Genomic DNA, 13616 nt, shown 5'->3' on the forward strand with positions numbered 1-13616 from the left:
CCCTTGCGCCATTTCAAAATTTACAACAGCAATTTATGCATAGATTTGTTTTCAGTACTTTTCAAAGCAATTCATCGATGATTACCTCTCAAACCACCTGCATGGTCAAGAGGCGAGGAAGGTATTCATTCAACACCCACGGTACAATATTGAAGTCTTGCTGAACAGGACGAAGGTTGGGCGGGCAATTATCCATAGACACTAGCCTAAAGTTGCAAGGACATTCAACATCACTGAAGGCTCAATATTTGCCTTCCGCTTCTGCAGTTTCCCACATGAGATTCATCTGTCTATTTACCGTGTATGATGCTACTTTCCAAAGGTTTTTGATGCTGCATGTGAAACTTGGTGCTGTTGTGTAATGGCGTAACTGAGTACCGAAGCTATCTGATGTAATTCGATTATGAAATCCTGGTTGCTTTTATACGGATATGAAATATCTGGCGTGTTTTATAAGAAATATCAGTTTGATTAGTACATGGATTATCAATAATAGGCTAATTACCCTGCTTATTGGGGTTTTCTATTGCAGACGGTTACTCAAACATCACCGTGGGCGATGAACTCAAACAACCCACACGGTTTCTAGAAAGTAGGCGTGTTTGATCAACTAACAATCACACACGGCTTCCGGCAGCGAACTGTTTGCGTTAGGCCACCTTGCACAAATGTTTCCACACAAAGAACTGTGTGTGATATATATACCTACGGAAATGTTTTTCTAGGATTCACCCTGTGGGATGTACATACCTACGGAAATGATTTTCTGGAATTCACCGTGTGGGGTGTACATACCTACGGAAATGATTTTCTGGGATTCACCATGTGGGATGTACATACCTACGACAATGATTTTCTGTGATTCACCGTGTGGGATGTACATACCTACGGAAATGATTGGGTTTCGATGCCTCGCCCGATCGCACATGGCCCCAGCCTGGGTCCCAGGAGGGCCTATCCTCGACGATTTCTGGGTCGTGTGGGAAGGACCCCCTATCACCCACACTCACTTGGCGACGGTTCCAAATGTCATTGCGGAAAGGGGTTAAAAACCGTTTGTATAACACGTCGTTGTACCAGTGTTGATTGCACTTGTCCTTGCCAAAATGAATATGAGTGAAGTATGTTGGCGGAGTCACCATCAAGAACTCTCTAGTTCTTCTTCCTTGGGACCCACATCAACTTGATGGGAATCCTTGGAGTTGTAGTCGTACTTGATGAAGTAGAACTTGATGTAGTCTTGGGAACCCACTTAACCAAGGCCTTAGGAGCTTCTTCAAATGAGTCAATCTCTTCTTGAAGCTTGCCCTTGCCTTTTAGCTTGTGGTCTTGTGGTGGAAGATCATCTTGAGCTTGTGTCCCCTTGAAAGAAGTGGGGTCATACTTCTCTTGTTGAGGAACAAACTTTGTCTTGGGGTATTGATCTTCTTCCCACTCAACTCCATTGGCATTTAACTTCCGTTCAAAACCAACACCTTGATTCTTCCGGCGCCTTCCTTGCTTGCGTACAATTTCCTCAGATTGCTTACTTCCGGCAAGGCTCTTGTAAACACCTTTCTGTATAATTCCCTTCAATAAGCTATTTTCTTGCTCAAGTGTGACTTGGCTAAGAGAATCATTAGTGGAATCAAGAGAACTACTAGAAGCAACAATATTGGATTTAGCATGATTATTGTTACTACTAGAAGAAGAATCTTTCTTGCCCTTGTTGCTAGATTTTACTTGTGGCATGTAAGTAGATAAGAGTAAACGCTTGGCAATGTAACAAGAACTTTTCTTTCGAAGATCATCATTGATTGCTTTTAAGAACCCATGCTCTTGCTCTAAATTGAGCTTCTCAAAGCGTAGCTTCTCATGAGTCTTTAAAAGCTCTCGATGATCCTCTAAAGTAGTTTCATGAGCTAACTTAAGAGTGTTTAGTTCTTTAGTTAGACGCTGAATCTCCTTCTTATCATTGTCATTCGTTTCATCTTGATTAGCATGATTAATAGCAATTTCATCATAGTTTTCATGACTAGTGTTGTCAACAAGTAAATCATCATCACCTAGCAAATCATCGTCATCACTATTGAAATCAACATACTCGGGGTGTGATACCTTAGGGCCTTTAGCCATGAAGCATCTTCCAGTTACTTCATTTGGTGAATCAAATATGTCATAGGAGTTGGATGACACAAGTGCAAGACCGGCAACACCTTCATCTTGAGTATATTCGGAGTCGGAGTGATAACTTCTCTCGGAGTAGTTGTCCGAGTCGGAACCGGATACCCATTCACCAACATGAGCTTGATGTCTTCGTCTTGTGTAGCTCTTTGATGACTTGTCCTTCCTTTCCGAATCCTTGCTTCTACGAGAGGGTCTTCATTCATAACGATCATCTCTACTCCTTCTCTCTCTTGGTGGTGATTCATCTCTTTTACTTCTCCTTTTAGGTGAATCTTCTCTTCTCCTATAGGGAGTCGTACACTCAATGGAGTAGTGTCCGGGTCTTCCACAATTGTAGCAATTGCGATCATGACTAGAAGATCTTTTGTCATTGTAGGACCTTGACTTGGAACTTCTCTCTTCGCTTCTACCACGATTTTTTCCGTCATGGACGGCCCAAAGAATGTCATGCAGGTGCGTCCCCGGCCCGCCCAGGATGAAAAGCCCATTTTCTGTCACAATTTTTTGTCATAGAAGTAGGAGCCCACCACATCTATGATGATACGTGCTTTTGTCACAATTATTGTCACAGAGGTGTCATAAGCATGACAAGAAAAAAATTGTTTGGCCCAAAATGCCACGAATGTGTCTTTTTTTTGTAGTGCTAGGTTTCACTAGCGGTTCCTATCCCCAACCCTAGATCGGCTAGAGGAGCTCAGCTTTATAGCTGGGCGTCCGCGCTCACTGCAGCCGTCCATGCTCCGCCTCGTGCCCACGCTGCGCCTTGCTACATTCAGGCAGTGCATTTTCCCCTGGATTGATGCCTCGCGCACTCTTCATCTCCCTAAACTTAAGCACCCAGAGCTCATTGACGTCTGCATCTTGAAGGAGGATTTGGAGCGCCTGCTTGTCGGCTGTACAGCACTCGAGTACCTTCGTCTTCATGCGATGGATGGGTTTAGTAGCCTCCACATCACCTCGACGAATGTCCGTGCGATTTATGTGCATTGATGGTGCCACCCAAAGCTGTCAGTTGAGATGTTTCACGATATGGTCATTGAGAATGTGCCTTTCCTCGAGAGATTGTATGTACTTGATAAATTAGGTCCACCAAGAATCAGGGTCATTCACGCACCAAAATTGACAGTGTTGGGCTATTCGTGTGTTCAATTCAACGAACTTGTTATTGGATCATTATCCGTTCAGGTACAACAATCTTCTTCTTCTTCTCCTTATATATTATTGGACAACATATTTTATCTAATTTTTGTTGATCTATATGTTCGCCTATCATCCAGAAAATGATTTCCACAAGCTTGACCCGGCCTCTGCGCACAGTGAAGATCTTGGCACTACAATTTGTCGGCCCCTATTTGGATGAAGTTGTTAGATTCCTTAGATGCTTTCCTTGCATGGAGAAGCTATACATCAAGGTGATGCTCCTTTCCTGTTAATTTTTAACCACAACGGAGCTCAATTTTTTGTTACTTTTACCCATGATTACAATGAAAAATGTAGAATGATTTCTAAAGAAAATTTGGTGGATTTCAATACATATATTTTTTGAGATGCTAGTGTTGTACGTGTTTTATTCCTTTGCCCGACATGCTTTAGTGATAAAAGTTAATCATGAAAGATTGAAGGTGTCATTTCACTCTTTTCGTGTATTTTAGAAATCTTGCAAATCAAAGAGGCCCGAAGTGTTCAAATCTGCAGCTAGGCACTAATATGTTGTCTTCGTTGCAGATACGAGCAGGCCGGAAAGTAGAAAATATTGGGGAATATAACAATCCCATTGAATGTCTTGATCTTCATCTCACAGAAATTACTTTTAGCGAGTACTGAGGCACCACACCAAAAATTAACTTCGTCAGGTTCTTTGTTGAGAAAGCAAGGTTGCTCAAGGTAATGAGGCTTGCACTATATTTACTGTGCGGAAGTGAATGGATTGCTAAAGAGCGCAGGTGTCTACAACTGAATGGAAAATGCTCTGCTGAAGTTGAATTTCAGTTTGTAACTTCATATGAAAGATTATTCGAAAGTCACTGTATCGAGCCGCTATATGATTTCTCGGTGGCTGATCCCTTCGAAGAAATAATGCATGAAAAAGATTCTGAAGAAGATGAATTTTATGTGTCAGAATAGTTTGAACCTTGTAATCTTTGAATTTGGGCCTTGTAATGCTGGAATTTGAACCTTACAATATTTATGGTATTTGTTATATAACGTAATTGGATGTTTAATTTGGTTTTGCAATCATGTCCTATTATAAGTATATATATGTTATTCTTCTGTACACAGAGCATAGATGTTGTGCAGACAGAGCATATCACATCGCACACGGACCACACTAGGGAACCGTTGGTGATGAATTCATCAATCGCAGACGGTTGTATACCAGCAAGCGTTTGCCCACAACACACATGGCTTATTCCATCACAAACAGCTCGGATGGATCAACGGTATGCCATGTATCGCACACGCGACTCTAATCTGATTCGTGCTTGATGTCTCCGCCATCGCTTGCACAGTTCGTCTTATTTTTCCATGTATCACTGTGTTGGCCTCTGCTCGTGTCCCTCGCGCGCTCTGCTCGCCATTAGGCGACGCAACACGCTCTGCTCGCGTACCTCCACGCCCTCAGCCTGTGGATAGCTTTTCCTTGTGTGTTCAACTGCTATATGCATATATATGGTTGCTCCCATTGAGGCGACCGCGGAGCGCTCTGCTCGCATCCCTGCAGGCGCGCTCTGCCAGCGGTTGGGGCCTGCGCACAATCATGTTGGTGGGCCCATATGCATGCGGTTGCTCCACGCACGTCGCCATGATGCAGTTACGTGTGGCACGATGGAGTTACGTGCTACAAATTAGAACTGCCATCCGGGCGTGCGGATGTACCAAGCCGTCCGGCTTCCCCATTAATTTCTGCGGCCATTATAACCTTAGTATCTTCAACCTTTTGATCTTGCCCTACAACACAACAAGCACACCCACGACGACACATCCAGAGAGGATATCTAGCGGCGCTCCCATGGAGTTCGGCGAGCATAAAGTGGAAACCCACACGAGGGAGACGTATCTCTCGGTGGTGTACACCATAGACTCGGCCGTGGTGGAGGACTACATCAACACTGTGGAGCAGTTGCTTGCTCCAGACAAGTACAAGGTGGCCGGCATCGACCTCCAGTACACCGACGATCATCCCGGCAAAGATCGGAAGGTTGCCATCGCCCAGTTGTGTGTGTGTCGTCATGTCCTCATCTACCACTACTGCATGGCCACAGAGCCTTGCGACCGTTTCGCCAAGTTTGTCGACAGCATCGACTACAAGTTCGCTGCGGTGGAAACCTCAAACGATGTAAAAGCGCTCATGGTTACGGTCTTGGCCTGCAAGAACCTTGTCGAAATCCATGACCACTACAGGGTCTGGGGCAGCACGAAGGACTTCCTGGTTGAACTTGCCTCGGCCATCATCGACCCCTACTACGAAAAGATGAAGCGAGATGCCAACAGAACAAGTCCCGTATCCTGGCACAGGGCATGGATGCGACAACTGGATGAACCTCACCTCCGGTTCATGGTCAAGAGCGTGTACACATACTACGAGATCCACAGGCGGATCGTTGACATGAGGAAGTGCCTCGTTCCCAAAATCGACGAGGCCGGATCGAGCCACAAGCAGACCAGTAGTGGCAAGCGTCACAAGAAGTAGATGATCAGATCGTTTATCCTAATTAATTATGCATGTAATATATAGTTTACTTTGGCGTGTGGAAATGTAATGTGTTTAGTACCCACCTATGCAATTATGCATGTAATAGTTTACTTTGGTGTGTGCAAATGTCATGTGTGTAGTAGCCACCTATGTAATCGCATGTTTAATTTGGTTATGCAACCATGTCCTTATAAGTGTGTGCCTATATATATATATATACATCTGGGCTATTCTGTTTCGCGTAACAAAATATTATTCTGTTACCCTACTTGAACTGATGGTTTCAGGCGGTTGTACTGATGATTTTTATCTCGTCGAACTGATCGTCTTTTCGTCGGAATGAGGCGTGTAATATATCGTTGGAAAGCTCTTGACATCTACATTATAAATATATAGGAATTTTTTGCAAAATCATCACGATTTAAGAGCAGTTTTGAAAAAAACCCGTTTTTTCAAAACCGAAAACGCGAATCGTATTTTGGACTCAATTTTCAAACGTTTTGTCGGAATTGAGCAAATAAGATGGCGTTGGAAAGCTGGTAAAAATCCGCATCTTTCATATATCTACTCTTTTTCCAAATTATATACAATTTAAAAGTAATTTGAAAAAGGGTGAAATTCTGGGCGAAACGTATTTTCCCTTTTTTTGCAAACGGTTTGTCGGATTTACACAAATGATACGGCGTTGAAAAGCTATGGAAAATGCGTAACTTTTTCGTATAGAAATGTTTTCCTAATTCCTTACTGTTTAAAAATGAATTCGAATATGGTCAAATTTGATTTTGAACACGATTTTTTTTAAACGTTTGTCGAAATGGGGCAAATAATATACCGGTTGATAGCTATCGAAAATGCAAAACTTAGTCATGTTGAACGTTTTCTCTACTTCGCAACCGTTTAAGAGTAATTTTGAATAAGGTGAAACCCATCGTGTTGTTTTTTCCTGTCTAAAAAACAGAGTACTTGTACTGATATATGTATGTGTTTGTACGGAGGTATTTTTGACAGTAGTTTTGAATGGTTCCAAAAAAAGAGTACTTGAACGGATGCCCGTATGGTTTTGTACTGAGCGTGTTTTTCACATACTAGACTTTACTCTGTTTTTGCGGTATCGTTTTCCTTGTAACTTTTGAACGGTTTACGATATCATCGTCCCCGAACTTGCATGGTTTATATCATTGAACTGAATAACATTTTATTTAAAGAAAAATATTGTGTGTCAACTCTAACATTTTCAACGTTGTTCTGGACTTCTTTCATCCCACGACTTGAACGTTACCATTTGAATTTCTTTGGGTTTTCTTTGTGTTTCAACTTTTTCCTAAAACTTATCTAGGATGTTGTGTTGAACTTACAACTTTTTAAATTGTGAACTTGTTGTGTTTTTGCAATTCCAAAGCTAGCAAAAAAACTTCTAAGTTGCTGGCTCATTTCAGGATATCAGAGATAAAAATTGCCATCACAAAAATCAAGCATTAATCCGATCAAAAAAGATGAAATACATTGACTTAACTTCCAAAAGGAATACATGTTCTACGGCCAACGTAAAGACATGTAGAAGAATATTTATTAGCAAAATGAACTATAGAAAGTGGGGATTAGTAGCAAAATGAACTACCAGTACTGTAGATATTAGCAAATTTGAACTTCTAGTTTTGAATACGATGATACCGGTTGTGCTATTTTTTCTTGGAAACATAGTGCTCGAATTGATCTCAGTATGGGTTTGTGCTGAACGTGTGCTTTCACATACTCGACTTTACTATGTTTTTTCGGTAGAGTTTTGCTCGTAACTTTTCAACTGTTTACTATATTATCGTCCCCGAACTTGCATGGTTTATATCATTGAACTGAATGATATTTTTTTTCATCAGTTCACCGCCCATTTTTTCATCACTTGAGAGAGTCATTAATAGTTTACTTACTGGGCAGTAACACATGAACTCCTCACGCAATAATACATGAACTACTAGGAACATAAATTTTCAATGAGCACTTAAAAACATAAAACATTACACAAAGAGAAGCACTGAACGGTGAATGTAAAAATGACTCCCACATCCATCATATTCCAGTTGGATAGGAAATTTGTTTAGCTCTCACAAATCAATAACACTTGGCCACCAAAAACCTGACAAATATTTTTTCCTCGAAACACACAGCACAATTTTGAAATGCATCAGTACACGCTGACATTTGTACTTTTTAAACAATTATACTTGGACTCCCACAAAAAATATAATCAGGTGTACAAAAGCAAACAACATCAGTACACAAGCAGTGTGGTTCAAATTAGTCACTTTAGTACACAAGCAAATAATGTTGATCTATCAGTAGCATACAAGTAAAAGCAAACTAAACCATGTCAATTTCAGTAGCACACACAAAGCTTTTTTTTAACTGATGATAAAGCACATGGTGAAAGTCTACACTTGGTGTATGTTTACTCGTACAGCCATGGGAGTATACTATGTTCACATCCTTTTCTGCGACTTTTTGCTATGTTTGAACTTTTTGTTTTGATGGAAGGACGTGTCACCTGGAACATCTTCTCGCTGTCTTCTCTTCCTGCAAAATAATTTTACTACTACGTGTTGACCTAACACAACACAACATCAGCGGCAAAGGCTCTGAGTAGTCCAGCCTCTACATCTTCCCCTTCTACTTTTGAAACCAGCAAAATGAAACAGCTCGTCAGTACAGGAAGAATGAGAGAAAAGAAAGTCAAAAGAACTTAAGCATCCTGCAACTACTTCTACAATTTATACTAATCCCTTTTGCTCAATGCTTGAAATGTCGTACAATAATTAAGAAATAGAAAGGAAAGTGGTGAGAGCTTTCGATTGAACTTTCGATGCTTTGTCTTTTGAACTTGTATGAACTGATTAGTTCTTTGTTTAAAAAAATGTAAATACAATGGTCCTAATCTGCAACAGAACATTTTTTTTCTGGGCAAGTGTAAACAATGAGACACCAAACCCTCTCTCTAATACACACAGAATTGATGGTAGAATACATAGTGAGTTGTTAATGATGTTTTTGATTTTCTCCTATAGAAAACATGTTCTTTTCTTCTTATGATATATAAAATTGAACTATCTATCCAACACAATCGAACTATTCCCATGTTTCTCTATGGACTGAGGAAAGAATACATAGGGAAATAACATTTACCAGTACTAGTCTTGGGAAAACAAGAGCTAGAATGCCAAGCAAGTAGTTTCTGTGTTAGGTTTGAACTAATGACCTACCTGTAAGTAAACCAAGGATCTCATAATGTTTTATTCTGTGCATCATGCCCGGATGTACATAATAGAGCAGTACAATGTATACATTCATGAAAGAAATATATCAAAAAATCCACCAAAGAGGTGCATGAATATTAGTTTCCCATGGAAATTTTAAATACTTGAGTGTTAGTTAAGCTTGGTACCCCCTTTCGTGCTATTCTAGATCCGAAAATCGCATCATGTATCCATGGCACGTGGCACGACCAGAGAAGCATGCCTAAGCAGGGTCATAAGTGCACGAGAATGTGTGTACATTTTTTCTATGTTAGTTCCAATCTTGAACTTCATGTGTGTTTATTTTTCGAACTCCCTTGAACAAAACAGCTCACTTTTTTCTGTGGCTTAAGCACTGAACTGTTTCAAACAAAGAAAAATAATTTTCTAGACCACGAGACTCAGCAAATTGAACCATCATTTTTTCTATCCAGAGAACTACAGGAATTAGCAAAAGTGAACTATTTTCCTAAGTGATTTTCCAACCAAAAACCACATTTTTTAACGAAACAAAACTTTCTCAATGAACATCTTTAGGTTTTTTTGTTTGAACTTAGAAACTTTCCAAACAAGTACTTAGCTCACTTGTCTTTTTTCCTCACAATGGAATCATAAGTGCACGACACAGAAGCATTAACACAAGTGTCAAATGTGGAAAATAACAAAATTTAAAGCTAAACAGATAAATGTGCATATAGAAAAACCTACAACTGACTGGCATGTTCTCCTCAATGGGCCATGATGCAGACATCGCCACTGGCAATACTTGGCGCACCGGAGAACCTGTACTGTTGGATTTGTCGAGAGAGGACTGAGGGAACATGTCCCCGTAGTTTAATGTGACAATGTAGTTCATCTGCTCAAGAGGAAACCAATAACCTGAACACAGTATGAGTGTAGAATTGTCACAAGCATAAGAACTGATACAAAGAGAGCACATATAATATTTCAGGGTTTTCTCAATTTGGATAGTCATCAAGTTATATATACATGGTTTCATCATCTTGCAAGCATGTCCTGCCTTATTGTTATGACAAAATTGACCCAAGAATTGTGTGAGCTACACCTACTGACTGCAAATGGTACTGCTAAGCTAGCTAGCACATTCATATTCATATAATAAAGAAGTAACCATAAAGAAACAAGAACAACACATTTTGACACTAACCATTAGGCTATAAATATAGTCCCGTGAGCAGGGAATTTGTATGATATTTCTTTATGTACTGATGGTGGAATACATAGTGAACTTTGTCGTACTATTTTACTAATTTTTCTTTTGTTTTATTATACTTATTCATTGTTCGTCTCCAAACAACTACTCTGAACTCTGAACATTTTTGGAGCTCTAAATTAACCGGGAAAATAGCAAACTCTTTTCTCATTCATTGATTTGCTAAAAAATCCTTTCTTTCATTTTCCCACGCAATAACACAAGCACCACAATGGTAAGACCAAAGCTACAGAACAATACCCTTTCTTCAGCTAGCTACTACATTGAGCATGTAACGTGAACTTGTGATAAGCAAGCACAAAATCATGAAGACAAGAAACGGAATTGTTGAGACTTTTTCATGTACAGGCATACAGGAAATCATGAAAAGCATGGCGGTCTACATACGGGCATCAGGCGAGTTGGTGGTCGGAAGTAGCATTTCATTTAGCAGGGTGCAGGCAGCCTCTTGGCCCTCACGGCCGAGGGTAGAGATGACAATCTCAAGCCCCGTGGTGCCCTTGGAGCTCGCCCAGTGGAGGAGCATGAGCATCCACATCCAAGTGGTCCTAGAGCTTAACTCCCCTTCACCAGGAGATGGAGCATGAAGCCTGTGCGTCGTTTTCTTCTGGCTGTTTATAAGAAAAGATGCGACTAGGAGGACGAAGGCCATGGAACGCTGCTGACTCCTCCACCACTGTCGCATCCCTGTATCCTCCTTGCGCGGGCAACCATTGGAGAGTGAGCGCTGCTGCCGCTCTACATGTTAACCACCAGGAGGAATCAAGGTGAGATTCGAACGCATCAATGCACACATGTAGCACTACACAACAATATGCATCTGTACCGTACATAACAACAAATTAACCAAAAAAACAATTTATGAACACGACCTGACAAGAACAGACATGAACTGACACATACACACGAACTGATTACAAAATTGCACACGATTTAAGTGTAATTTGTGGGACTGACCTGCGGATCCTGCGAATCCCACCGACGAACTGACGGACTGTTATGCTCCACACGAACTGACATGTTCCTGAAGAATAGGAGTGTAATGGAGGGGTCATGGATGACGCGAGGTTGGGGGCGCCAGCGGCGATGGAGTGCGAGCTCGGCGTGGTGGAAGTGACGGTCGCGAGCTTGGCTCCGTGGGAGGGACGGCCGCGCTCGAGGGCCAATGGGGGCGACGCGAGAGAGGAGGCAGGGTTCAGGGACGGCGCGTCGAAGGAGATGGGAGGCGGGGTTCAGGGATGGCGCGTCGCCGGAGATGGGAGGCAGGGCCGTGGGGCATCGCCGAAGGTGGGAGGCGGGGCCGTGGCGCATCGCTGGAGGTGGGAGGCGGGGCCGTGGCGCGTCGCCGGAGGTGGGAGCCGGGGGGGCTTGGCCCGGCGCCGGAGGTGGGAGGCGGGGGGCGTGGTGGGTCGCCCGCAGATGGGAGGCCAGGGGGCGCGGTGGGTCGCCGGAGATGGGAGGCCGGGGGGCGCGGCGGGTCGCAGGAGGTGGGAGGCAGGGGGGTCGCCGGAGGTGGAAGGCGAGTCGGGGCCGGCGGCGTGTGAGGAAGAGAGGAGGGGGTCGTGGGTGCGTGGCCGGCTTGCTTTTCTCTTTTTCTCAATTAAGAAAATCACCATCGCGCCAGGATAGTAACAGAATAGCTCAGGTGAGTTAGGATGCACTTAATCCCAGAAAGGTATTGTCAGGACCCCGACCTAAGTCACACTGATCTAGTATGTAACACATCATATCACTTTGCGGCCTCACGCACGGTATTCTCACGGGTGCCACCTTACCTGGCCCGGGACAGTTTGCGCCTTTTGGCTCACGTATATGATAGTGTCGCTAGCATCCATATGACAGAAAACCCAGACCGACATGACTAGTCGTAAACCCAAAGTGGCACTAACTTACAGGGACAGACATACATAACCCAGCAACGAACGTGTCGCTCATCAATGTATGAACCCAAGTCGTAGCAAGCTCAAGGACTTAAAGGAACAACACCGGCAACAGAGAAGGAACACAATCAATACAATGCAACAATATGATGCATGAATGTGACATAGCAATATGTTGTTGATTGAGCTAATGCAAGTAGCAACAAGTTAAATGAAGTTAGTTTGAACCCTAGGTTCAAATTCAAACTCCCTATGTTAATATTCAAATACCATTTAACTGATTTGACCTGATCAGTAGGTTTAACTTGCTTTAACATGCATGAAAATAGTACCAATGGAAAGAATGGATTTTTCTGATAATTTTTCATATATAAATTATTTCATTTGGAGTTACGGTTTAATTTCTATGAATTTTAGAAGTTTTAACTATTTTCTGGAATTTTTGAATTATTTTAAATACAGAAATTATTTACTGCGTTAGCATGACATAACCATGACGTCAGCAGGTCAACGGCGCGATTCTAGGTCAAACCTGACGTGCAGGGTCCACACGTCAGTGACACAGGGCTTGTTAGTGTCGCTGGCAGGTGGGCCTAGTCAACGGCCACGCCAGCAGGGTCAATGCTGACGCGTGGGTCCAGTCGAATTAGACTAATCCTAACTAATTTCGTTAGTTGGTTAATTAAACCGGTGGGGACCGACTGTCATTGACCCTTGGGGTTAAGCTAATTGGTGATTAGCGCTAATTGAGCAGGTGCCATGTCATCTAATCCGGCGACTAATCGCCGACGGTAAGCAGACGCGGCGGCGCTCCTCGTCCGGCCATCTCCGGCCACGAGAGCTTGCGTGGCTGGGTGCGTTCGAGAGCGGCTGCTGCGGTGCTTCGGAAGGTGGCCGTGGCAAGTGCTGGGGTAAGGCATGGCGTCGGCAGCGGCGAGCGAAGCGGCGGTCGGAGCTCAGCTCCGTGCGAGCGTGGCGCTAGAGCAAGCAGGCGAGCGACTACAGGGGTTAGGTGGCCTCCTGGAGGCACCAGGAGCACGATGTGGTGCAAGGGCGCGGGTGGTTCGAGCTCAGGCCATGGCGGCGACAAAGCCAGGCGGCGGTGAGCTTCAGTCACGACGGGGAACGGCGCTACGGCAAGGAATCAACGCGGGGAAGAGTGGGTAGCGACGGCGGAGCTCACAGGGAGTCGGACGGCGGTCTCCGCGGGCTCGGGGACGGGCTGTGGACGACGAATCGGCGACGGTGATCGGCGGCGCCCAAGGTTGAAGATGATGTCGATGGCGATGATACGGTGCGTCCCTGGTTGCTTGGCTCGTCGAGGAGGCATAGAAAACGGAGGCGGAGCTCATGGGCAC

At 43.4% G+C, this 13616-nt stretch overlaps 1 long non-coding RNA gene across 2 annotated transcripts; it reads right to left on the minus strand.

Moving 5' to 3' along the window:
* Nucleotides 1–8160: 8160 nt before the first annotated feature.
* On the minus strand, nt 8161–11704 carry LOC109740286 (uncharacterized). 2 transcript variants are annotated; one of them, XR_012188695.1, is made up of 3 exons: nt 11336–11704; nt 10766–11116; nt 8161–10023 (listed from the first exon to the last, which is right to left on the minus strand). It is a non-coding gene; the product is annotated as an uncharacterized lncRNA (long non-coding RNA). The 2 variants fall into 2 exon arrangements; XR_012188694.1 differs by having other exon boundaries at nt 8161–11116.
* Nucleotides 11705–13616: the final 1912 nt, after the last annotated feature.

This window comes from Aegilops tauschii, chromosome 7 (assembly GCF_002575655.3).
Source record: "Aegilops tauschii subsp. strangulata cultivar AL8/78 chromosome 7, Aet v6.0, whole genome shotgun sequence".
NCBI classification, from domain to species: Eukaryota; Viridiplantae; Streptophyta; class Magnoliopsida; order Poales; family Poaceae; genus Aegilops; species Aegilops tauschii.